At 41.4% G+C, this 27,372-nt stretch overlaps 1 protein-coding gene across 4 annotated transcripts in view; it reads left to right on the top strand.

Moving 5' to 3' along the window:
• The first annotated feature begins 1,292 nt into the window (after positions 1-1,292).
• Positions 1,293-27,372, top strand: part of LOC132824286 (guanine nucleotide-binding protein G(I)/G(S)/G(O) subunit gamma-7) — a 335,756-nt gene continuing 309,676 nt past the window's right edge. For 2 of the 4 annotated variants that reach the window (XM_060838662.1, XM_060838646.1), the window contains exon 1: positions 1,293-1,693. The gene's annotated coding sequence lies outside the window, so the exon portion shown is untranslated. The remainder of the gene's footprint in view (positions 1,694-27,372) is intronic. The other 2 variants (XM_060838639.1, XM_060838632.1) reach the window with 1 other exon arrangement.

Below are 27,372 nucleotides of genomic sequence, written 5' to 3'. Positions count from 1 at the left end.
TTAGAATTTGTAAATGGTCTACTATTGCATTCTTTATAATAGATTTCAATATTTTCCCAATGTCAGATGTTAAATTAATCAGTCTCCAGTTAAGCTTTTATTGTCCCTCCTTTTTGAATCAGACTGTTATATTTGCAGTTATCTAATCCTTCTGGACTTTTCCAAAATTTAAGGCTGATTAATCTGTGTAGAATAACGTAGTTTGGTAGTACAGACACAATGTCCTTGATGCAGATAAGTTAGAGCATCAACAGCAATCTTTTGTGGTTGAAAGTGAGGCTGCATAGCAGGACGTTGACTAGGTGAGTGGTCCAGGACAGCACAGTAGAGAAATAAGATTCCCTACAGTATGGAAACAGGCCTTTCGGCCCAACAAGTCCACACCGACCCTCTGAAGAGCAACCCACCCAACCCCATTCCCCCACCCTATACTTACCCTTGATTAATGCACCTAACACTAAGGGCAACTTAGCATGGTCAATTCACCTGACCCACACATCTTTGGACTGTGGGAGGAAACTAGAGCACCGAGTGGAAACCCACACAGACACGGGGAGAATGTGCAAACTCCACACAGTCACCTGAAGCGGGAATCGAACCAGATCCCTGGTGCTGTGAACCGGTAGAGCTAACCACTGAGCCGCCCCAAATTATTATGTATTATGTGATTGCATGAGCAATTTGTTTCTTTTATTCCATCAGTTAAAAACAATCTGTTTGCAATGAATAGCTGCTTTCTTGTTAAAGACATCTGATAAGTTTTTTTGTTAACCTGAATTTGTCAGTCAGATAAATTGGGGACTTTGGATGGTTTGATTTTTTTTCCATGAATGATGATTCCTGAAATAGTGCAGCTGGATTTCCTGGACACCACCTGAGTGAGTCACATAGTACCTTCACATCACTTGGCCTACATGGCTACCAGGGAGAAGTAATTGGTCAATGAGACAATACAGTAAATGGTGCAAAAGTTAACAATCTCTTAATGCATCTACCAGGATTTCATGTCCAAATTATATGTAAAGAGGTGATAGCCATTAGGCTGAAAGGAATCCTGATGAATCTATTTTTAACCCTTTCATAATTGGAAACCCTTACAGTGCGTCCCCATCACAAACTCTTTTTCTCTATCAATCTTCTTGTATCACACCATTCTTTACTCCCTGAATCTCTCTCTTCCTGTATCACAGTCTCTTTTTTCATCTCCCTTTCTCATCACACCTCTCTCCTTTCCTCCCTGATATCTTCGTCTTATCCATTCACCTCTTACTCTCCACCTCCTTGTACCTTCTCCCCAGTATCACTTTCCTCCGTATCTGTCACTTTATTTCTCTCTTCGCCTCTCCCTTTTTGTCTCTCTCCTCCCAGCCCCGTATCTCTTTCCCTATAACTCCTCTCTCTCTCTCTCTGCATCCCTCTATTCTTGAATCTCTCTCTCTCCTCCTGCACCTCTGTTCTTGAATCTCTCTCTCCCCTGCTGACGTCTATCCAGTTGCCTCTCCCCCTCCGCCGTTCTCAGTTATTTTTTTCCGCCGGTTTTCTCTCTGTTTCCAACGGGCGGTCTCCCGGTATCAGTCCATTTGATTTGCTCGGCTCTTCCAGGCGGTGCCGAGCCACCTCTCTCCTTGCCCTTTGACGTTGTTTAGGCTCCGCCGCTGAGCTCCTGCTGCAGGGCCGCCTGCTCCGCCGCCAGGTAAGAGCCGGGTTCCGGCTCGGAATCGCCACCTTTCCCGCGCCGGCAATAACCGGGGGCCGGGGATTGGGGCCGGGGGCCGCCAGGCCCATCTGGGCTGCAGTTCAAATCAAAGCCGGGGAATAGGCCTTCAGCTGGGATCCCGTTATCCAGAACAGGTCAGGGATGTCTTCCAGGAGTGAGTGAGTGAAAAGGGGAGGAGAGAAAGAAAGAGACCAGCAGAGATCAAGAAGGATAGAGGACAGAGAGAGACAGACAGACAGAAAACATGAGATGGAGAAACAGACGAGGGACGTGGTAATAGGAAAATTGAAGATTTCAATGGAAGAATTGAGAATAAGGAATAAATTAAGGAAGAAACAAACAGGCAAAGGGATCGATAAATAGCAGAAAGTAAAGAAAAACGTACCGCAACGGGGAAGTTAGAGACAAAACCCAAAGAGATAACTGAAAAACTGTAATTCAATAGAATGAATTGGAAGGGGAGTAAATAAGGAATCAAAAAGAAACAGGAAACAAAAGAAACATAACATGACAGATGTGTAAACAAAACAGAACGAGGCAATCAGGGAAAAGGAATGATTTGGAGATACTGGTGTTGGACTGGGGTGTACAAAGTTAAAAATCACACAACACCAGGTTATAGTCCAACAGGTTTAATTGGAAGCACATTAGCTTTCGGAGCGACGCTCCTTCATCAGGTGACAGTCAAGGAAAACATAGAGGTGGATGAACAGAAACAGAGAAGTAGAAAAAAATAACGAGGTGAAGACAAAGAGTGAAAAAATAAAGGCCAAATTTGGTGAGAAATGAAGACAGCAAGATATGGTCAATAAATAGATGGAGACAGAAATTAATAAGAGGAGGATAACACACAGTTGAGTGAATTTCAGGGAAGCAAAATGCCCACAATTGGAGTCACAGAAAGATAGACAGGATAATTAAGAGGAGAATGGTGGATGGTGATCACCTAAGGACAAAATTCAGAATGAAAGCTATAACGCAAAACAAAAATGCAAAGAAGAAATGAACTTGAGAAAAAAAAATTGGAAGAATGAGTCACAGACACAAAGTGTAAGAAGATGTGGAAAGAGGGAAATACAGATACAGGATATCTGGAAGATGTGAAGAAGTACAGACAAGTAAGAAGTAGACTGAGAGGATAGGTGCATAGTAGGAGAGCTGGACAGAAATTAGGAAAGAAGGAATTCATTTAAGTCATCATTGGACAGGCATATGGACGTACATGGAAGAGTGTAGGTGGAATGGGCTTCAGATTAGTATGATAGGGCGGCGCAGCATTGAGGGCCGAGGGGCTTGTACTGTGCTGTAATGTTCTAAGTTAACGAATATCAAAGAAATAGGGGATGGATGAATGAATATAAGAAAGAGGGATTAGGTTAGTGAAGGAATTTGGAAAATAAAACCAACTTGCATGTGAGGAGAAAGGACTGGAGACAATTGGAGATAAACATAGATATATGGTAGAGAGAGACAGGGAGCGTAAAAAGAGAAAAACACAAAGTGGGTGTCGATGGGAGGTTGGGGGAGAAAAAGAGAAAGTGACAGGTAAACACAGTATGGTATGTATTAAATACATACTGGTTCAGCCCAAGGGATACATTTGATAAAGTCAGTCTTTTGCAGAATCCTTACAGCATGGAAGCAGGCCATTTGTCCCATCGAGTCAACAACAACACTCCGAAGAGTATCCCACCCAGAACCATCCCTCTACCCTATCCCTGTAACCTTACTTTCTCCTACATGAATTAGCCATGAGAAATGCAAGGACTGCAGATGCTGGAGATGAGAGTTGAGAGTGTGGTGCTAGAAAAGCACAGCTGGTTAGGCAGTATCCTGCCTGACTGGCTGTAATTCACTTAGCCTACACACCCCTGGACATTATGAGCAATTTAGCATGGCCTATTCACCTAACCTACACATTTTTCAATTGTGGGAGGAAACCGGAGTACCTGGAGGAATCCCACACAGACAGTTGCCCAAGGTTGGAATTGAACCTGAATCACTGGTGCTTTGAGGCACTGAGCCACCCTGTTGCCATACGCTGATTTAGGCTTTTTTTTATTTATAAGGAAACTTGAGGTTATGTGAGGGTGTTGGCAGATATTAAAGGGGAGTTAAGGCCAGAGTCGGATCAGCCATGATGGTACTGAGAGGTGAAGCAGGATTCAGAAACCAGATGGACTACTTTTTTTTAATGTTCATTTTCTGTGGAGAGTATGGAAACAGGAGGGTATGTATTAAGCTAGGTGGCTAGGGTATGCTAGGATCTTTAGAGATAAACAGTTTGGAGAAATTGCTTGCATGAGAAGATGCTATGGGGATGACAAATGTGTGGATTAGGATCTTGCAGAGGGAATAATTCCCTTCAAATGCTGAGAGCCAAATGAATGTGCATGTTTGATTGTGTTATTTACTGGAGGTAACACAAGTGGTGGAGGATAATCCAATGAATGTGGGGATTGATGGATCAAGGATATAGAAATATGGATAAAATAACAAAGATTGAAATAGAAACGTAGTTCACTCAGTTTTGCATTTGGTGATATTTCTTTGTTAATTTATTGAAGACCTAAGCTGTATGATTCATTTAACACTAACAGTTTTTACTTTAAAGGTATTTCTATATTTACATATTTGTAAGATAGTTTGAAGTTAATCTCATACAGAATAATAAACTGATGGTAAAGAGGTGAAAGGAACATTTAAATTTTTTAAAGCTCGAGTAGATTTTGTTGTGACCAGAAATATGAAAGAGAAAATTGAGAAATATGCTGTTCATAACCAGCAGATCGCTAAAAGCATTTTGCAGCCAGTTGAAGTACTTTTGAAGTGCAATCACTGTCCTAAAGAAGGAAATATACCATTTGTACATGGCAAGTTCCCACAAACAATTGCCCAGGAAATAGGGCTAACTACCCTGCACTTGTTTATGCTAAAGGATCTTTTATATCCACCTGAGAGTACAGATGTGACAGATTTCACCAAGAGATTTAAGAATAGCTTTTCCCCTGCTGTTATCAGATTTACAAATAGATTTCTCATATATTAGTGTTGAATTTTCTCAGCACATACTCAGTAGCTATAACATTATATTCTACATTCTGTTCTAAAGCCATGATGTACTTATGTAAGGTATTGATTTGTCTGGTTAGCGCGGAAAACAATATTTTACACTGTATCTTGGCACATGTGATACTTATAAATCAAACCAAATCAAAGATGTAATCTCAGTTTGACATCACATCCAAAAACCAATATCTCTGTCAGTGCAGCACTGCTTCAGTTTTTTCTTAATTCATGCTTGGCATGTGGGTATCATGGGCTGGCCAGCTCTTATTGCTAGTCCATGATTGCTCTTGAGAAGGTGATGGTGAGCTGCTGCCTTGAATTGATGCAATCCACCTGCTATGGGTCTGCACACAACACCATTAGGAGGGAATTACTTGTTGCTGTGTTCCTCGCCTCTGACCTGCTCTTGTAGCCACTTTTTTTTTGCTTTTGGTGTACAGATCTTTATTCAATTTCCACCCCAAGAAGAAAGGAAAGACCCAAGTAGTCAGTGACGAGTAGTGCCGTTCACATCAAAGGGCACTGCTGTGTAATCAAACAGTGAAGGGCAGGGCAGGGATTAAATCAAAATAGAGTTGGAGAGAGAAATAATACAGGGCAAACGTGAGGACTGCAGATGCTGGAGATCAGAGTCAAGGTTAGAGTGGTGCTGGAAAAGCACAGCAGGTCAGACAGCATCCAAGCAGCAGGAAAGTCGGCATTTCGGGCAAAAACCCTTCATTAAGAATCCTGATGAAGGGCTTTTGCCTGAAACGTCGATTTTCCTGCTCCTCGGATGCTGCCTGATCTGCTGTGCTCTTCTAGCACCACTCTAATCTAGGGGGAAATAATACAATCCACTCGCTGCGGTGCCCATCTCTCCCTGAACAGTTCAAGGGTGTTGGTGGACACAGCGTGCTCCCTCTCTAGAGAGACCCGGGCTCTAACATAACTGCAGAAGAGGGGCAGGGTGTTGTCCCTAACGATCCCCTCCACGGCCCACAACCTCAACATGTTTACGGCCAGGCCTGAGAGCAGACCCACGAAGACCTGCCTCTACTCTTCCCCCCCCCCCCCCGCATCGGGTGCCCGAAGGTCAGGAGCGTGGGAAGCCACTTTTCCTTTAATGTGATGAGTCCATTTGCGTTTCTGGTCAATGGTAATCCCCAAAATATTGATAATGGGAGATTCAGTGATGGTAACACCATTGAATATCAAAGGACGGTGGTTAGATTGTTTTTTTTTATTGGTGATAGTCATAGCCTGGCAGTTGTGTGGCGAGAATGTTACTAGCACAAGCTTGGATACTATCCAGATCCTATTTCATTTGAACATGGACTGCTTCAGTATCTTAGAAGTTGTGAATGGTGCTGAACATTATGCAATCGTCAGTAAATATCCCAACATCTGACTGTAAAATAGAGGGAATGTCTTTATCAAACAGCTGAAGATTGTTGGGCATAGGACACTACACTGAGGAACTCCTGCAGAGTTGTCCTGGAGCTGAGATGATTGACCTCCAACAACCATGACTATCTTACTATATGACAGGTGTGACTCCAACTAGCAGAGTCACCCCAGTCCCCATTGATTCCAGTTTTGCTAGGGCTCCTTGATGCCACACTCAGTTGAATGTCAAAGGCTGTCATTCTCACCTGACTTCTGGAATTTAGCTCTTTTCTTCATGTGTGAACCAAAGCTGAAATGAGGTCAGGAGGTGAGTGTCTCTCGTGGAACCCAGCAGGTTATTCTGAGCAAGTGCAGCTGGATAGCACTGTTGATGACTCCCTCCATCACTTTACTGATGAACAAGAGTAGAGTGATCGGGAGGTATTTGGCTGCAATGGAGTTGTCCTGATTTTTATGTCCAGCAGAATCGCTAAGCAGAGACTGATAGCCAAGTTCCATACCTATGAAGGTAGCCTCAACCATGATCTTGGGATCATGTTGTATTGCATGTGACCCCACCACACTGTTCCATATCTGTAAAAACTGCTATACTGACCTGTTTTTAAACTGCTATACTTCTTGTTTTGACACCATCATTTTGATAAATTGTAATGATCTGTCTAGCTTCATTAATTTATCCAGTTTTGAATTACTTTGCTCAGATCCTTGGCATGCAACTCTTAGACCAACCATGTTATTTCCAGTCATGTAATTTGTCTCCAGCACCATCTTATTTTTAATTTCTTGTAATTCTCTTTCTACCTCATTTAATTGGATTATAGGTCATCCTTTCCCTGGTTATTCAGCTGTTGACACTTTGCTGACCGTCTAACACTTTTGGACACCTGCAGAGCTTATTCTGACACTCCACGCACAGCATTTATATGATCTGTTGCTTTATCTGCCTATAAACTCTGTGTCTGTGTGCTTTTCTCTCTCACTGCACCTGTTGAAGGGGCTGTGCTCTGAAAGCTTGTGATTTCCAGTAAACCTGTTAGACTATAACCTGGTGTCGTGTGACTTCTGATTTTATATACAAGACATATCTGGGAATTTTCCAAATTGTTGGCTGGATATTGGTCTTGTAACCGTATTGACAACATTCTTGAAGTGTGGCAAGTTCTGGAGCGCAAGCCTTCAATACTGGTGATGGAATGTTGTCAGGATCTATAGCCCTTTGTAATATACAGTGCGTCCAATCGTTTCTTGATATGATGTGGAGTGAATCAAGTTTGCTGAAGACTGGTGTCAGTAATGCAGGGGCTATTGGAGGTGGGCCAGGTGGATCATCCACTTGGCACTTCTGGCTGAAGATTGCTGTGAATGGTTCACCCTCATCTTTTGTGCTTCAGTGTTGGACTTCTCAATCATTGAGGATGGGGCTCCTCCTTCAGTGAGTTGTTTAATTGTCCACCACCATTCAGGACTGTACAGCTTACATCTCATCTGTTGGTTGTGGACTTGCTTAACTCTGGCTTTCACTTGCTGCTTCTGTTGTTTGACATGCATATTTGGTAGCTTCACCAGGTTAGCACCTCATTTTAAGGTATGTCTGGTGCTGCTCCTGGTATGTCCTCATGCACACTCCCTTGAACTAGGGTTGATTCTCTGGCTTGGGGGTAATGTTTGAGTGAGGGATATGTTAGGTCATAGAGTTGCAGAATGTGCTAGAGTACAATTCTGCTGCTTTTGATGGCCCACAGTACCTCATGAATGCCCCAGTTTTGTGTTGCCAGGTTTACTTGAAGTCTGTCCCATTTAGCACAACATGATGGAAGTTGTTCGCAGGACTTCTTTTCCACAAGGATTGTGCAGTGGTCACTCTTATCAGTACTGTCATGGATGGCTGAAACTACAGCTGACAAATTCGTATGGATGAGGTTAAGATTTTTCTCTCTTGTTATTTGCTTCCCCACCTGCTGCAAAATAGTCTAGCAGCTATGTTCTTTCAGACCTGACCAGATTGATCAGAAGTGCTGCCAAGTCACTTTTGGAGTGGACATTGAAATTCCCCATCCAGACTACATTTTGCATCCATGCCACACTCAGTGCATCCTCCAAATGTTCAATGTGGAGAGTACCTATTCGTCAGCGAAAAGTGCACGGTATGTGATAATCAGCAGAGGTGTTTTTGCACATGCTTAACTTGAAGCTGTGACACTTCATGGGTCTGGAGTCAATGTTGAGGGGTCCCAGGGCAACTCCCTCCTGACTGGGTACCACTGTGCCTCAACCTCTGCCAGGACTGTCCTGAAGATGGGAAAGACGTATACAGGGATGATAGTAGTGTCTAGGACATTGTCGTGCCCATGGAATCATACTTCACAGACAATGTCAGGCTGTTGCTTGACTCGTCTATAAGACAGTTGTCCCAAATTTGTCACTTGACCCCAGATGTTAGTAAGGAGGAATTTGCAGGGTCAACAGGGCTGTTTCTGTCATTGTCTTTTCCGGTGTCTAGGCCAATGCCAGGTGGTCTGTCTGGTTTCATTTCTTTGAGACTTCATAGTGATTGATACACTAAGTAACTTCCTAAGTCATTTCAAAGAGCAGTTGAGAGCTAGCCACATTGCTGTTCATCTGGAGTCTCAAGTCCGTGAATGACATTTTCTGATACTTGATAATAATTTCATGGTTTGTGAAGGTTTGTAGCTTAGGTTGAGGTTTAGGGTGTAGGTTTGCTCGCTGAGCTGTAGGTTTGATATCCGTTTCATTACCTGGCTAGGTAACATCATCAGTGGCGACTTGCAAATGACCTCCACTTGGAGGTCGCCACTGATGGTGTTACCTAGCCAGGTAATGAAACGTCTGGATATCAAACCTACACCCTAATAATTTCATGATCATCAATAAATTCTTAGTTCCAGATATTTTTTATTGAATTCAAATTATACCATCTGTCTTGGTGGGATTCGAACACGAATCTCCAGAATGTTAGTGAAGATTTTGGATAAATAGTCTAAAGAAAACACCAATAGGCCATCACCTCCACCATTTCTGTGCTCAAGACCTGGACATAATGGACATAAACTATTCGATTCTGAGGCAAGATTACTACTGACTGAGCTGATACTTTGGAAATTCTAAGCTGAATTTTTGTCAGCTCTCTTTACTTCATCTTGAGTGTAATGAGTTAATCTGTATCTGTGCTGAGCACCTTCAATCTGTGTGCAATCAGGTCCTGGACCTTCCTGTGGCTTGTCACTTCAACACACAATCCTGCTCCCATGCCCACATGTCTGTCCTTGGCCTGCTACAATGTTCCAGTGAAGCTCAGTGCAAACTGGAGGAACAGCATCTCCTCTTCCGACTAGGCACGTTACAGCCTGACGGTTTCAACATTTGAATGCAACAACTTCAGATGATTATCCCATCTCGACCCCTCTGTTTTCATTCTGCTCTGTAATTTTATTTTATTTATCTTTGTAAATTTTTTTTCACTGTTCTGTACCTCTTATTTCTTGATTGTCTGTCTCTCTTTCTCTCGCTCCCCACTCTCTCATCACCGTTTTCCTCTCCTCTTCCCCCTTTGCTACCCTTCTCCCTTGTTTTCTCTGCTTCAGCCATCCCCCCACCATCCCCCACATATTTTATCACATAGCACTGGCTTCAGCCTTGGTCATTCACAGCTCCTAATCTCCGTATAATCTCTCCATGCACTGTCATTATCACCCCTTTACTGCTACCTTCTGGAGCCAAGACTCACCTTCTCTCAGCCTAGTATAAATTCCTCCCTATTTCTCCCTTTTTTTTAGCTTTGACAAAGGGTCAGTTAGACTCGAAACGTCAGCTCTTTTCTCTCCTTACAGATGCTGCCAGACCTGCTGAGATTTTCCAGCATTTTCTCTTTTGGTAATCTGTATTATTCATTTGTTGGGGATTTAAGTTCACAGAAGTGGCAAGTAATACAGACAAGGTATCTAAAAGTATACAAAATCCTTTGACTAATTTTCTTATACTAGAAATGCATTTTAATCATGGTCTGTTATTTTGAGATATGATGTGTTGTATCCCAAACTAACTAGGATTTATACATACCGTAAAATACATAGTTTGTAATGTAACATCAGAAAATGTCAAATCTAATCAGTAGGATTGGCAGCATCTGTGGCTACAGAAACAGAGTTAAGTTTACAGATTGGTGGTCATTTATCAGAAATCGATCAAGCTGAGATGTTTATGTCAAATCTCTCCAAAGAGGCTACCAAATCTCCTGAACTTTTCCAGCCTTTTCTGCTTTTATTTCAGACTTCCAGATCTGCTGAAATTTGCTTGTGCATTAGTTATTTTTTATAATGTCCATTGTATTCATATTGGAAAGAAAGTAGCTTGAAATGCTATTTCATGTTTACCATAAAACTTTATAACTGGAGGGTTTATTAATGTTCTGTTTTTAGCAACCAGGGAATGATTGGTTTGAAATTAGACCAGACCGGATTCCACCAGAGCATGGAATTAAACATATCCTGTGCATCTTAGTTAGCTGGCAATACCATTTTGGAATCTGCCGCACTATTTTAACAAATGGAATGATCTATGATACCCTAGCAAGAAGTGCTAAGAGTATTATAGTACAATGAACGTTCGCAGGATAATTTAGATTAGATTACTTACAGTGTGGAAACAGGCCCTTCGGCCCAACAAGTCCACACCGACCTGCCAAAGCGCAACCCACCCATACCCTACATTTACCCCATACCTAACACTACGGGCAATTTAGCATGGCCAATTCACCTGACCCGCACATCTTTGGACTGTGGGAGGAAACCGGAGCACCCGGAGGAAACCCACGCAGACACGGGGAGAACGTGCAAACTCCACACAGTCAGTCACCTGTTATAGCATGGAAGGAGGCCATTCGATCCATTATTTTTGTGCCAGCATTCTGCAAGAACATTTCAGTTCAACCCATCTATTTGCACTTTCCCCATAATAATGTTGACGTCATAGGAAAAAGTATATTAAAGCGGTATAGACATGTCTGTTCTCTTCTGTTCTCTCAATGGCATCATATAAGCACAGTTTTCTGATCCTCACACCTGACAAAACATACCAATGACTCCCTCTCCAATTAGACCATTGTATTTTATGTGGATTGTGCAGTACAGCAAAACTCATTCAAATAAGTTATTTGTTAAGAATAGAAATGTTCATAGTACACTTCCAATTTTCTGAGCACTTAATTTTAAATATAAATTATTATTTTTACCAGCCTTGCATTTGTTCAGAATTGGATTGTATGTGGTTAATGAAAACTGTTTTACTTGTGTTACAAGGCTAGCCAAAGTCAAGACTTAATTGAGGGGATGCTCCAAGGAGATGCTGTGAACTGCCATCTATGGAGTTCTTTGTCAAAAATTGTAATTTCTTACTATAAATAAATCAAGCTCAGTTTTGTGAACTGTCAGATGGGAGTGGTAGAGTCAGAATCATTGGATAGGTACATGGATGGGTGCTTAATCTAGGATAGATGTTCGGCACAACATCGTGGGCCGAAGAGCCTGTTCTGTGCTGTATTGTTCTATGTTCTATGTTCTATGTTCTATATCACTGGTCACATTGGAGAAGGATAGCCAACAGATTTAAGGTCTTTTGCAAACTTTCTACAACTAGTATATTTGTATTTATTGATGTGTCCTTTTTGAGTGCAGATGGCTTCCTTCTATTTCTGCTGAAATTATCATTGTCAATTAGGGATTATAGTTTGTGGAATTTTTATTAATAAGTAATTAGATTTAAAACTCTTATTCCAGCATGAGAATTAGTCATGTGTTTTTTTTTGAAGTACACAATTTAATGAAGCAGTTTTCTGGAAACACATTATGTAATAAATATCTTTCCAATGGCTTCACATTTTGGTATGCTTTGTTCATATTAGTTCACATGTAAGCGAGGGAATGTAGTGGTCTGAAGCCAGGCTTTCAGTAGTGTCTTTAACTGACTACTGTGTATGTTGGATTGACTCATCTCCGATCAAAATAATAATTAAACAGTTACATATGATATGACTAATTCTAAATATTCTTTTGTATTCTCTAATGACTAATGACTATTTTTGCTTGATCAATCTGTGCCATATGTAAACTTTATCCAGTCCAAAATGAGACTGTGCACATCACACGCACAAAAACGCCCTTGGTGGGAAGGATTGAGGAAAACCCAAAGGCATTCTACACTTACATGAGGAATAAGTGGAATGATCAGAGAGAGAGGGTAGGGCTGATCAGGAATAGTGGAGGGAATTTGTGCCTGCAGTCTGAAGAGGTAGGGGAGACTTTGAATGAGTTTTTTTGCTTCAGTGTTCATTAGAGAGAGGGACCTTGTTGATGATGAGCCATTCCTGATGAAGGGCTCTGGCCCGAAACGTTGAATTTCCTGTTCCTTGGATGCTGCCTGACCTGCTGTGCTTTAACCAGCAACACATTTTCAGCTGATGATGAGAATACTGTGGACCAGGTTAATAGGCTTCAACAGATTAATATTAAGAAAGTGGATGTGCTTTCTGGGAAGCATCAAGATAGATAGAGTCCCCAGGGCCAGACCAGATATACCTAAAGTTTCTACAGGAAGCGAGGAATGAGATTGCTGAGCCTCTAGCAATGATCTTTGCATTTTCCCTCTCCACTGGAGTAGTACCAGATGATTGGAGGGAGGAGAATGTTGTTCCTCTTCAAGAAAGGGAACGGGAAATCCCTGAAAATGACAGACCAGTCAGTCTTATGTCTGTGGTAAGCAAGGTACTGGAAAGGATTCTGAGAGATAGTGTTTGTATGTATTTGTGAAAACATAGTTTGATTAAAGATAGTCAGTATGACTTTGTGAGGGGCAGGTCATGCTTCACAAGCCTTATTGAGTTCTTTGAGGATGTGACAAAACAAGCTGACGAAGGACGCTCTCTGGGTGGTCTGAAACCTGTTGATCTTCCAGCTAAAGGAGTTGACCCCGACTGAGTGTTGCAGACCAGCACATTCCAAGGTCCAAGACTACGTGTTGAGGGATGTGCTGAAGCTTGGGGCAGCTGCTGCCAAGGCGCGGTGGGGAAAGACCACCGTGTAACATCTGCCTGCCAAAAGAACAGGGGGCCCGTGCAGTCGTTTGGGCTCTGCTGACGCCTCAGCTAAATATTTGGGCATATGAGTGGGAAATGCACAGACCTGTATATAACAATGATAATTTCTGATCTGTGTATGTAAATGTTGACATATGTATGGCATGACCAAATGTACAGACCATCAAATTATTTTATGATTATTTTACGAATAAAGTATATTTTTGAAATAAAAAAAAATGGTGTATATGGATTTTAGTAAGGCATTTGAGAAGGTTGACCACAGTAGGCTCATTCAGAAAGTTAGGAGATATGGGATATAGGGGAATGTGGCTGTCTTGGTACTGAATTGGCTGGCCAAAAGAAGTACACCAGTCGTAGTGGATGGAAAGTATTCGGCCTGGAGGTTGGCGACCAGTGGTGTCCCGCAGGAATCTGTTCTTGGGCCTCTGCTTTTTGTAGTTTTTATAAATGACTTGGATGAAGAAGCAGAAGAGTGGGCAATGAAGTTTGCTGATGACATAAAGATCAGTGGTGTTGTAGATAGTGTCGAGGGCTGTTGTAAGCTACAGCAAGGCATTGACAGGATGCAATGTTTCAATATTGCAAAAGCAGCACTTTAATAAGCTCATAATTCTTAATGTCAAGTAGATATATCTCTGTTTCCACAGGAAATACTTTATGCTTGCAGGAAGTTCGTAAAGTATACAACTGAGGTCTCCCACTTCATTACTTACTCATAGAAAATTAGATAATGTACTGCAATGAAAAGACCGGAATAAACACAGTCCACATGTAATGTATTATTATATTTTCAGGAGAAGCTTTGCTCTTTTAGTCTTAAATTCTAACTGCCATTCAAGAATAGTCCATAGCACAATTGTTCAAAGTTTGACCAGGAAACCTGGAAAATTGAAAAGTACCTTTAAGTCCTAAGTAGAATTTCAACCATATCTAAGTCTTAAGTCATTTAATTCCACATTTGTAAAATTCTCACTGTTGAGCCCATTTAGAGGAAACTGACAGTATCAAATAAACATTTCCTCCAACCCTTACCTTGAAAACAATCAGAACAATTTTCCTTTTAACTCTTTACAGTTCAGATAGTAGCAACACTACAATACAAATAGCTGTAACATGCAAATATGCTAGATTGCTCATTTATGTACTGGCAAATGTCTTTGCTGCTGCAGTGCAAAGTCAGTTGATGTATTGGCAGTGGATGCAATACCATGAAATGCATGCTGTATAAGACTGCTGTTAGAATCACAGACTAATTACAGTCCATTGCGGCAACTCTCCAAATGAATATTTTCCCCTGTGCCATTTGCCTGCCCTGTTCCTATAACCCTACAAAGAATGTTCCTTTTCAAATAACCATTTAATTCCCTTTTGGAATGCCTTGATTGAACTTGTCTCCAGCTCAATCTCAGGAAATGAATGTCAGATCCCAATCACTTGCTGTGAAAATGTTTCTTCTCATGTCACTACTGCTTTTAATAATTACTTTAAGCCTATACCCTCTCACTTTCCATCCTTTCATGAGTGGGGACATTATCAGCGTATACTCCATTCAGACCTCTCATGAACATTGAGCATAGAACAGTACAGCATAGGAACGGCCCTTTGGCCCATGCTGTTATGCCAAACATGTTGCCTACTTAAACTGATCCTTTCTGCATGCCTTTGGTTCGTATCTCACCATTCCTTGTGTATTCACATGCTTAACTAAAGGCCCTTCAAATGCTCCTAATTGTACCTGCCTCCATCACTCCTGGCAAAGGTTTCCAGATGTTACCACTCTGTATAAACAACTTGCTCCTCACTGCTCCTTTCAACTTTGCCACCTCAACTTAAATGCATGCTCCCTGGTATGAGACGTTTCAACTCTGTGAAAAAGATTCTGACTGTCAACCCTATCTATGCATCTCATTTTGATAGACTTCTATCAAATTTCCCCTCAGCTTCCATTGCTCAACAGAAATCAACCCAAGTTTTTATAACCTCTCCTTATACATCATACCCTCTAATCCAGGCAGCATCCTGATAAACCTCTTCTGCACCCTCTCCGAAGCCTCCACATCCTTCCTGTAATGTTGCGACCAGAAATGAATGCAATACTCTAAGTGTGGCCTAACCAAAGTCTTATGAAGTTGGAACAGGCGTGCTGTCTTTTGTACTCAGTTTCCCAACTAATAAAGGCAAGCATGCAATATACCTTCTTTACCACCCTATCTACTTGAGTGGCCAGTTTCAGGGAGCAATGGACATGAACCCCAAGATCCTTCTGTATATTAACGCTGTTCAGGGTCCTGCCACTAATTTTTCCTTTCCATTTGATCTCCCAAGTGCAGCACCTCACACTTAGCCGAATTAAACTCCATTTGCCATTTCTCTACCCATATCTGCAACTGATCTATATCCTGCTGTATTCTTTGACAACCTTCTGCAGTATCCACAACTCCACTGATCTTTGTACCATTTGCAAACTTACTAACCCACCAGTAATGATCAGCAAGGTCAACAGCATACATGTGGAATCTGACATTAGAGTAACTTTAAGTTACTTCTTGTTGATTCCTACCAGGGACATCAAAATTATGTTGTCCTTCTCTGAAAGACAACAGGACATGCATAGACAAAGATACAGTGGAGATACGTGGACCACTACAAAACACAATTAGTTTATTAAGTACTAAAATAACACACTTTTAAATACTAGAGATATCTCCATCTCTGTCTTTCACTACTCTGATTTCTGTTATTACCTGAGAGAGTTTGCAGCTGGCCAAGCTGATGTCTTCACGATGCCTTCTGACATAGGGTACTTCTTGCAATGTTAAACTTCAAAGTAATGCTGAACAAAAAGATGTCTCCATGGCCTTTATACTCCAGTCTCTGTGCCAAATATGTCTTATTTGGAATTTTCCTTGCACGTGTCCAATCCCGAATATTTTGGCCAAATGTATGCCTTATTTGGACTTATGCATGCATATAAGCAATCCCAAGTATTTTGTCCAAATATATGCCCTACTTGGTACATCCTGCAGTTACTGATTTTCTGCAGTTTTAACTCTTAGCAGACCTGACTGACTCCGTGTAATTTCATTCACATAAAAGCCCATTGTTAAGTCTGTTATCAGTTCCTGTTGTCTTCAGCCTTATCCAATATGGTGGTGAGCTACCTTGAACCACTGCAGTTCAGGTGGTATAGGTAGACTCACAATGCGTTTAGGAAGGGAATTACAGGATTTTGACTCAACAACACTGAAGGAGAGGCAATAATTGTCTTGCAGGAGAGTTTGGAGGTGCCATCTGTTGCTCTTGTCCTTCTGGATGAAAATTGTCATGAGTTAGGAAGGTGCTGTCTAAGCTTTGGTGAATTTCTGCAGTGCATCTTGTAGATGGTATACACTGCTGCTACTGAGCATCAGTGGAGTAAGTGGATGTTTGTAGATATGGTGCCAAACAAGTGGGCAGCTTTGTCCTAGATGGTGATGAGCTTCTTGAATGTTGTTCAAGCTGCAGTCATCTAGTCAAGTTGAAGAATATGCCATCATGTTCCTAACTTGCACTTTGTAGATGGTAGGCAGGATTTGGTAAGTAAGAAGGTGAGTTATTCACTGCAGAATTCCTAGCTCCTGATCTGCTTTTGTAGCCACTGTATTCACGTGCCTAGTACAGTTCATTTTCTGGACAAAATATATTAGATTAGATTAGATTACTTACAGTGTGGAAACAGGCCCTTTAACCCAACAAGTCCACACCGATCCGCCAAAGCGCACCCACCCAGACCCATTCCCCTACATTTACCCCTTCACCTAACGCTACGGGCAATTGAGCACGGCCAATTCACCTAACCTGCATGTTTTTGGACTGTGGGAGGAAACCGGAGCACCTGGAGGAAACCCACGCAGACACGGAGAGAATGTGCAAACTCCACACAGTCGCCTGAGGCGGGAATTGAACCCAGATCTCTGGCGCTGTGAGGCAGCAGTGTTAACCACTATGCCACCGTGCCGGCCATTTTTGACAACGTATCTGACAACAGCTTCCAAATGATGCCCATTTTTTTGTATTTTAAAATATGACCAAGAAAAATCATTTACCCTGTGATGTGTCCGATACAAATAAAACACAACATAAATTTCTGAGCTGTAGTTCTCCATCTCCTAATAAGTCTTTCTTTTGTTGTCACTTCTTCAAGAACAGCCACTCCCTTCAAACTAAAAACAGAATCTATCTTACCCGAATTAAAAGATTTCAACCGGACAAACTCTGCTTGTGATGACCTGAAAGTTAATGCCTCACCATTTGGGAAGCAATCAACAGGACTGTGAATCATAAGAGCTTTCCAAGAAACAGTGCTGACACTGTCATGCCAATAGAAAACAATGGTGTTATTTTTACACAAGATTTCATTGGAATTTCTTCCAGAACTAAATTGATAAGGAACATGCTATTGGTTTTTGACTTGTACAAAAGGTTACATTGATTCTGTGCTGAAAACCTTGCATAACTCAATGTATTTGTTTCAACAAATATATCTGGTGTTTCTCGTTTAAAGAAACATCCTCTGATCCTACTTCAATTTAAACCATTAAAAGTATCATTTTATACCTTTCTTTCTTGTGTACTTCTTTAATTTCTCCTTAAATCTGTCTATGCTATTCACCTCACTTGCTCTGTGGTAACAGAGTCGAGCCATTATATTGGTGAGTAAGTTTTATCTGAATTCCCTATTGGATTTATTAATAACCTGTTGCATCACAAAAAGATTATGGTCTGAAACCAGTAATTCTGATAATGTGGCTTAATAAAAACATTAGTTTAAATGCTTTTGTAATAATACGTTATTTAGTCCTTTATATACATGGTGATTTTACTTTCACAAAGAATTCTTTTATATTCTGTGTGTATGTTATTTGATTCAGTATGGAACATTGAAATGATTAATCATGAGGGGCAAGGATAGGATCAATAGATTGTTTTCCCTCGGGTGGGGAGTCCAGAACTAGAGGGCATTTGTTTAAAGTGAGAGGAGAAAGGTTTAAAAGGGACCCAAGGGGCAAAGTTTTTACACTGAGGGTGGTGCATGTATGGAATGAGCTGCAAGAGGAAGTGGTGGAGCTTGGTACGATGACAACATTTAAAAGGCATATGGACAGGTATTTGAATTGGAAGGGTTTAGAGGGATATGGGTCAAGTTCTGGCAAATGGGAGTAGATTAATTTAGGACATCTGTTCAGCATGGATGAGTTGGACCAAAGGGTCTGTTTCCAGGCTGTGCATCTCTACGATTGTATCATCGATAGTCACAGGTGAGATGCCGGAAAACTGGAGGTTGGCTAATGTTGTGCCACTGTTTAAGAAGGGTGGTAAGGACAAGCCAGTGAGCTATAGACTATAGACTAGTGAGCCTGACATCGGTAGTGGGCAAGTTGTTGGAGAGAATCCTGAGGGACAGGATGTACATGTATTTGGAAAGGCAAGGACTGATTACGGATAGTCAACATGGCTTTGTGCGTGGGAAATCATGTCTCACAAACCTGATTGAGTGTTTTGAGGAAGTAACAAAGAAGATTGATGAGGGCAGAGCAGTAGGTGTGATCTATATGGACTTCAGTAAGGCGTTCAGCAAGATTCCCCATGGGAGACTGATTAGCAAGGTTAGATCTCGGAATACAGGGAGAACCAGCCATTTGGATACAGAACTGGCTCAAAGGTAGAAGACAGAGGGTTGTTTTTCACCACGGTGGTGGTGGAGGGTTGTTTTTCAGACTGGAGGCCTGTGACCAGTGGAGTGCCACAAGGATCGGTGCTGGGTCCTCCTACTTTTTGTCATTTACATAAATGATTTGGATGCGAGCATAAGAGATGCACTTAGTAAATTTGCAGATGACACCAAAATTGGAATCGCAGGTAGATAGGATAATGAAGAAGGCATTTGGTATGCTTTCCCTTATTGGTCAGAGTATTGAGTACAGGAGTTGGGCGGTCATGTTGCAGCTGTACAGGACATTGGTTAGGCCACTGTTGGAATATTGCAAGCAATTCTGGTCTCCTTCCTATAGGAAAGATGTTGCAAAACTTGAAAGGGTTTAGAAAAGATTTATAAGGATGTTGCCAGGGTTGGAGGATCTGAGCTACAGGCTGTGGCTGTTTTCCCTGGAGCATCGGAGACTGAGGGGTGACCTTATAGAAGTTTACAAAATTGAGGGGCATGGATAGGGTAAATAGGCAAGGTCTTTTCCTTGGGGTGAGGGGAGTCCAGAACTAGAGGGCATAGGTTTAGGGTGAGAAAGGAAAGATATAAAAAAGACCTAAGGGGCAATGTTTTCACACAGGGTGGTACGAGTATGGAATGAGCTGCTAGAGGAGGTAGTGGAGGTTGGTACATTTGCAACATTTAAGAGGCATGTGGATGGGTGTATGGATAGGAAGGGTTTGGAGGGAATGGACCAGGTGCTGGCAGGTGGGACTAGATTGGGTTGGAATATCTGGTCAGCATGGACGGGTTGGACTGAAGGGTCTGTTTCCATGCTGTACATCTCTATGACTCTAATTGCAAGGTTCACTTATCTGATTAAAACAAAAGTGTTGATAGCTAACCTCTACATTAAGCCATAGACTGTTGGCTTTATGGAATGCTAGGCCTACTTTTAATGGCAACTACCTGTTCCCCAAGATGAAGCTTTGGTCCATGACTCAGTCAGTACGAAACCTTAACAAAGCATTTATGGAATAGCAGGGAGTTGAGGGGCTGTTGCTACTCCATACAACTTCTGCAATATCAAAACGTGCAAATGAAAGGCTTGTAAAAAGGAAGTAAACCTGTATTTGCTTCCTCTGCAAGCATTAACTTTTGCTTGTCTAAACAGTGAAGAAGAAGTTCAATTTCAGCAACAAAATTCTCAGAAGAACTTCAGAGACATTAAAGAGAACAAATCTGCCTCCAGTTCCTCAGCTGCTGGCTAACCAATCAAGCACATCCTTAAAGAAATTCCAGACTGTTACCTCCAGCTTTGGACTTTTGGACTCTATCTTAAAAGCAAGGTCATTGATAAACTGGTCTCCCTTGTTTGTACTTGCATTGTTTCTAATTTTAATGTATGTATTGTTTTGTTTTGGTCCCTTCCCCCATATGTTTGCAAGTATGTCAGTTTGCAAATTTAACTCTGCACCTCCCACCCCACTCTCCCCTGGGTTATATGCACGTGAAATAAACCCAACTTCTGCTTTAAATTTATTATGCCATGTTGTTGCAGCCTTTACAAATTCAGAATCCAAAAATGGAGGAAGTGGAGGAAATACACCACAGCTGTTTAAACAGGGACAAAATTGAATGACAATCTGTTTATGATTATGATTTGGAGATGCCGGTGTTGGACTGGGATGTACAAAGTTAAAAATCACACAACACCAGGTTATAGTCCAACAGGTTTATTTGGAAGCACACTAGCTTTCAGAGCGCCGCTCCTTCATCAGGGAATCATCTGCTCTATCCTCCAATTCCTGCCCTCACTAGCTCGTAGCACTGGGAGTAATCCAGATATTACTACCCTTGAGGACCTCTTTTTTTAAAATTTCTGCCTAACTCTCTAATCTCCCTTCAGATTCTCAACCTTTTCCTTTCCAATGTCATTGGTTCCAATGTGGACAATGACCTCCTGCTGGCCCCTCTCCCCTGTGAGAACATTCTGCACCCTCTCTGAGATGTCCTTGATCCTGACACCAGGGAAACAACACACCATTCTGCTTTTTTTCTGCTGGCCACAATCATTTTGTGTGATTTTTAATTTTGCTTATGATTAGGTGGTGAGAATGGAGGGACAGATTTGTTTTCAAGTTGGCAATTTGTCTGTAGCAATATAAAATATAGCACAAACTTGACTGCAAGATTAGTGGTGGAAACATTTGTGTTTGACATAAAACTAGCATGAAATATAGAAACACTACTTTTGTTTTAATTATATTTCTGATTGTCTTTGTGTTATAACATTTTATAAAAAACATTTCTGCAGAATATATTTAAGTATTAATTTCTCATTCACTCCCTTAAAATGAAACAAATGCTAATAAAAATCAGTAGTCTACTAAAAGAAAATACAAGCTATTCATGAAAATTCTGATTGTTTTCAAGCATATCCAATAGTTTTCTCTTTTTCACTTATAGTTACAACTATTCCTTTAGATCCTCCTCTATTATCAGTTAACTGCATTCTCCCGTACATCCTTGCATAGCATTCTATTCATATGGATTCAACAACAGGCTTTTGTTAATGGATCTGTTTTTCCCTGCCATCCATTGTCATTCCCCACCAATGGGTCCTCTGTTTCTGACTTCCCTCTTCCACTTTTTCACATAGCGCTGTCTCCAGCCAGCCATTTGCTAATCCGCTTCTTTGGTGTTTGAACTAGGAATGAGGTGATTAAAGGGTGAAGTAACAAGAGACACAATGCAGTATGGAAATTGTGGACAAATTAATGAAAAGACAAAATGTCACACACACAATATATGAGCAAAGTACTAGTCTAAGAGACAAAATACACAAAGGAGAGGTGAAAATCATGACCTTAGGCAACTAATTACCTAATTGTCAAGATGCCAACATAGATCAGAAGATTTGGACGAAAACTTTCATTATGTTTCGCAGCAAAACAGATGTCTAAGCCCCAAAAAAGTTTTTTTGTATTTGTCAGCTGTCTCCAAGACAACAGAAATCTGCACGAAGAGCTACCCCACATCTAAACAAATACATACACAGCACTACGCTAATCACATTATAATATGCAATTCTTTGAATGTGACTAGCTGTTATTCAAATCCTGGAATGCCATATATTCTGGTGGTTTCTAATGATCTTGAGCCATTCAACAAAAAGCCTGTTTTTAGAAAGTATGAACAAACTGGTTCAACCTACAGCGTTTCAAATTGATGCTTATTACAGGTCAAAGCTGATGATTTCTAGCTTCGTAGTTTGCAAGTGGATGAAAATGGTACTTAATGATGTTGATTGGATATTGGATGAGATTGAGAGAAATAGTGGCATAGTAGAGCTGAGTGCTGTCTGGTTAGAGGAGGTACCTGACCTTTTGACTTTGGATAACATTAGCATAGGAATCACACAGAAGAGGAAGTGCTCAAGGAAAGACCCTTGGGTGACTCCAGGCTTCTTGACCTGCTGCAGTCTATGGTAAACGTACATCTACAATGTTGTTAGGAAGGTAGTCTCAGGGTTTTAACACAGCAAGAGTAAAGGATATAGATCTAGGTGAGAATGTTATGAGTCTTGAAAAGAATTATTAATATTCCTATGTATCTGTTGTCCTGGTCCTTCTGGGTGGTAAAGGTCATGAGTTTGGAAAGTTTAGTGATTTTGTTTATGTTAACGCATGGGATATGGGTGTTACTGTTCAGGCTAGTATTCATTATCCAGACTTATTTGCCTTTGAGAAGATGGTGGACTGCTTGAACTTCTGCAGTCCACTTGCTGGAGGTAGACTACTGTTAGAGAGGGAGTTCAGGAAGGTACAGCGGTACATTTTCAAATCAGAGTGGTGGCTGACTTGGAGAGAAAATAGCAGCATGGTGGTGTTCCGATGTATCTATTGCCCTTAAACTTCAAGATGACTGTGGTCATGGTTTGGAAGCTGCTGTCCAAGGAGCTCTGGTGAATTTTTGCAATGTATCTTGTGAATGCTTTCACAATATTATTATGAAGTTCAGAGGTAGAGGGTTTGATTGTTTGTGGATGTGATGCCCATCAAGCAGTCTGATTTGTCCTGGATAGAACATAGAACAATACAATGTAGTACAGGGCCTTCATGTTGCACTGACCTGTGGAACCAATCTGAAGCCTCTCTATCCCACACTTTTCCATTTTCATCCACCTGTTGATCCAATGACCATTTAAATGCCCATAAATTTGGCAAGACTACTACTATTGCAAAGTTAAAAATCACACAACACCAGGTTATAGTCCAACAAGTTTAATTGGAAGCACACTAGCTTTTGGAATGACGCTCCTTCATCAGGTGACAATCGCCTGATGAAGGAGCGTTGCTCTGAAAGCTAAGTGTGTTTCCAATTAAACCTGTTGGACTATAACCTGGTGTTGTGTGATTTTTAACTTTGTACATCCCAGTCCAACACCAGCATCTCCAAATCATGACTACTATTGCAGGCAGTGCTTTCCATGTCTCTACTACTGTCTGTGTAAAGAAACTACCTCCTGACATTTGTCCTATATCTATCACCCCTCAAATTAAAGCTATGTCCCCTCATGCTAGCCTTCACCATCTGAGGAAAAAGGCTGTCACTGTCCACCCTATCTAACCCTCTGATTATCTTTATATGCCACAAGTCATCTCTCATCCTTCTCTCTAATGAAAAACAACTTCAAGACTCTCCGCCTTTCTTCATAAGACCTTCCCTCCATACCAGGCAACATCCGAGTTAAGCTCCTCTGAACACTTTCCAAAGCTTCCACATCCTTCCCAGAATGTGGTGACCAGAACTGTACACAATACTTCAAGTGTGGTTGTACCACATTTTTGTACAGCTGCACTATGAGCTTGTGGCTCTGAAACTCAATCCTTCTACCAATAAATCTAACACCTTCTTAACAACCCCGTCAACCTGCGTGGCAACTTTCAGGGAACTATGTACATGGACACCGAGATCTCTCTGCTCATATACATTACCAAGAATCTTACCATTAGCCTTGGACTCTTTATTCATGTTGCTCCTTCCAAAGTGAATCACCTCACACTTTTCCACATTACACTCCATTTGCCACCTCTCAGCCCAGCTCTGCAGCTTATCTATGTCCCTCTGTAACCTGTAACATCTTTTAGCACTATCCACAACTCCACCGATCTGAGTGTCATCGGCAAACTTACTAAGCCATCTTTCCCTGCCCTCATCTTTGTCACTTATAAAAATGACAAACAGCAGTGGCCCCAAAACAGATCTTTACGGTACACCATTAGTAACTGAACTCCAGGATGAACATTTTGCGCCAACCACGAACCTCTGTCTTCTTTCAGCTATCCAATTTCTGATCCAAATTGCTAAATCATCCTCAATCCCATACCTCCATATTTTGTGCAATAGCGTACTGTGGGGAACCTTATTAAATGCCTTACTGAGATCCATCTATACTGCATCAACCACTTCACCATCATCTACCTGTTTAGTCACCATCTCAAAGAACTTGATAAGGTTTGTGAAGCACAACCTATCCTTCACAAAACTTTGTTAACTACCCCTAATCAATTTATTCCTTTCCAGATGATTATAAATGCCATCTCTAAGAACCTTTTCCAACACTTGACCCACAACCAATGTAAGGCTCACTGATCTACAATTACCAGGGGTGTCTCTACTACCTTTCTTGAACAAGGGGACAACATTTGCTATCCTCCAGTCTTCTGGCACTATTCCTGTAGACAATGACGACATAAAGATCAAAGCCAAAGGCTCTGCAATCTCCTGTCTAGTATCCCAGAGAATCCTAGGATAAATTCCATCCAGCCCAAGGTACTTAGCTATTTTCACACTCTCCAGAATTGCTAACACCTTCTCCTTGTGAACCTCAATCTAATCTAGTAGCCTGTATCTCAGTATTTTCCTTGATAACATTGTCTTTTTCCAGTGTCAATCCTGACGAAAAGCATTCAAGTTCAGGTATTTTAGATGGATCAGTTTTTGTCCGATGCGTACAGGATGGTTTCCTGACGGTGTGTAGACAGGCCAACTTAGGGCGCGGTCACACTGGATTTGGTAATGACTAATGAACCTGGCGAGGTATTAGATTTGGAGGTAGGTGAGCACTTTGGTGATAATGACCACAATTCAGTTATGTTTACTTTAGCCATGAAAAGGGATAGGTATATACCATAGGGCAAGAGTTATTGCTGGGAGAATGGTAATTATGATGCGATTTGATAAGATTTAGGATTCATGGGATGGAGAAAGAAACTACAGGGGATGTTACTCTCGCTCCTATCCAGAATTATCTTTGCTATCCTTTCTTCTACATCTCTGGAACAATTTGGAGGGCTATAGAAAACTCCCAACAGGGTAACCTCTCATTTCCTGTTTCTAATCTCAGCCCACACTACCTTAGTAGACGAGTCCTCAAATATCCTTTCTGCCACCGTAATACTGTCCTTGACTAACAATGCCACACCTCCCCCTTCCTTTACCATCTTCCCTGTTCTTTCTGAAACATCTAAATCCTGGAACCTGCAACAATCATTCCTGTCCCTGCTCTATCCATGTCTCGGAAATGACCACCATATCGAAGTCCCAGGTATCAACCCATATTGCAAGTTCACTTACCTTGTTCCAGGTGCTCCTGGCATTGAAGTAGACACACTTAAAACCACCTTCCTGCTTGCTGGTGAGCTCTTGCAACCTTGAAACCTCATTTCTGACCTCACTATTTTCAACCTCCTGGACACTGGAACTACAATTTAGGTGAATTAGTTTAAACCCTCCCGAAGAGCATGAGCAACTTTTCCCCCCAGGATATTGGTACCCCTCTGGTTCAGGTGTAGTCCATGTTGTCGAGGTCCCACCTACCCCAGAATGAGCCCCAATTATCCAGATATCTGAAACCCTCCCTCCTGCACCATCCCTGTAGCTACATGTTCAACTCCCCTCTCTCCCTATTCCTTGCCTTTTATCATGTGGCACGGGCACAGTGTTTGTTCTAGCACTAAGCTTCCACCCTAGCTCCCTGAATTTTTGCCCTAATTCCCCATCCCTTTTCCTACCTATGTCGTTTGTACCTATGTGCACCACAACTTGAGGCTGCTCCTCCTCGTCCTCAACAATCCCGAAAACACAATCAGAGACATCACGAACCCTGGCACCTGGGAGGCAATACACCAACTACTCTTGTTCTCACAGAACCTTCTATCTGTCCCCCTCACTATGGAGTCCCCAATTACTAATGCTCTCCTCCTCTTCCCCCTTCTCTTCTGAGCAACAGAAACAGACTCTCTGCAAGAGACCTGTACTCCATAGCTTTCCCCTGGTAAGTCCCCACCTCCACCCTCCCAAAGTATCCAAAATGGTATACTTATAATTGAGTGGAATGGCCACAGGGATTCCCTGCACTGCCTTCTGGTTCCTTTTCCATCCCCTGACTGTAACCCATCTGTCTTTTTCTTGCACCTGAGGTGTTATTACCCCCCCGTGACTCCAATAACGCCCTCCACCTCTCGAATGATCCAGCTCCAGCTCCATTTCCCTAACAGTTATTGAGGAGCTGGAGCTGGGTGCACTACCTACAGAGGAAGTTAGCAGGGACACTAGTGGTGACCCTTACCTCCGACATTCTGCAGGAGGATGGTGACTGTGATAAGTACTGAAACTTTGTTTTATATTGTGGAATCTCTTGATGAGGTACTGATAGAGCAAATCGTCTATTGAAAGGAACAACTTATCCAATAAATAGAAATCCACAAGTTTATGTCAATGTGCAGACCCTGGAATAATAATAAGTACTCATCTCCAAACTGTTATCCCCATCTTAAACGTCTGAGCAAATATTAACCTGCTAACCCCATCTTTGATGGAGTCAATTATAGTAATTTTGTGTTGCTACTGAACTTGGGGCCATTTTGGGCGCATGGCAGAAATTTAGAGAGCAAAAGTTTTTTTCCAACTTAGCCACCATTGAGCCGCATCTTCAAAAATGTTTTCCTGTTAGTTTAGATTTTAAATTTATATCTGTCTTTTTAAAAAAAGAGCTGTAGTCACAAAGAAATATTTTTAAAAATTTTTTCTTCCAATTGGAAACTAGATCCATTTTTAACTAAGCTACATAGTGAAAGTAGGCACAAAGTAAACAAATATTTACAAGCTCAGCTTTTCTGCCTCTTTTAAAGAACATATTTTGGATCATTTGACTCGTTAAACCTAGTTATTAACATTCAGTTACATTTGAATGCCTTTAGCATACTTAAACTGGTAAGAATCAACTCTTTTTGGCAACTAAATTGTATTGTACCTTTACTTGAGTCCATTATTGAACACGATGCTCAGATCTGTTTTAGAAACCCTTCTCTCCTGTTGCTGATATTTATTACATAT

This window comes from Hemiscyllium ocellatum, chromosome 2 (assembly GCF_020745735.1).
Source record: "Hemiscyllium ocellatum isolate sHemOce1 chromosome 2, sHemOce1.pat.X.cur, whole genome shotgun sequence".
Lineage (NCBI taxonomy): Eukaryota > Metazoa > Chordata > Chondrichthyes > Orectolobiformes > Hemiscylliidae > Hemiscyllium > Hemiscyllium ocellatum.
Note: the sequence above shows the minus strand (reverse complement) of the source record. Positions and strands in the feature narration are given on the sequence as shown.